A 637-nucleotide genomic window follows, 5' to 3' on the forward strand; every position below is an offset into this window, starting at 1 on the left:
GGGGGGGGCGGGGGGAAGGAGGGAGAGAAATGGGCATCCATTCTAGGGTGATGGACACTAATGATATTTAAAATTCTGGAATTCTTGGGCTGGGAGGCAGCTCAGGAGTAGAGCACATGCACAAGGATTTAATCCCCAGCAAGTTAAAAAATAAAAATAAAAAAGTGAAATTCTTCAAGGAAATCCAGCCCAAGAACAAGGTCTTAGTAATGCCTTGCCCTACAGCACTAACAATTACCTTTTCTCACTTTACAAAGGTCTAAGAAGAATCTTCTTTCCTCTATAGAGTTTCTCTACTAGGACCACCTTTGTCCTGAAGGTTTCAACACATTGCTCCTTTTCTTTCTCATCTACTCTACAATATTCTGAGCAGTATTCCCAAGTGTTGAGGAAGAACACAAGACAAACAATCGTCGGAAAAACAGTTTTTGGAAAAGTTCTCAGAAAACCCACAATCGAAGCTGCAATTATACCCCTAGCAACTGCCAGTTAGACAACGGGTTGAGAAACACTACCCCAGTTGCTGGAAAATGGACAGGGTGGTCAAAGTCCTGAAAAAAGCAGCTTTAGGGTCATAAACAATTAAAAAATATATTGTCGCCTGCATTCCTATGGTTAGTCTTATGTATCCCAACCA

The sequence above is a fragment of the Dipodomys ordii genome, unplaced genomic scaffold, assembly GCF_000151885.1.
Source record: "Dipodomys ordii isolate 6190 unplaced genomic scaffold, Dord_2.0 Scaffold1, whole genome shotgun sequence".
Classification (NCBI taxonomy): domain Eukaryota; kingdom Metazoa; phylum Chordata; class Mammalia; order Rodentia; family Heteromyidae; genus Dipodomys; species Dipodomys ordii.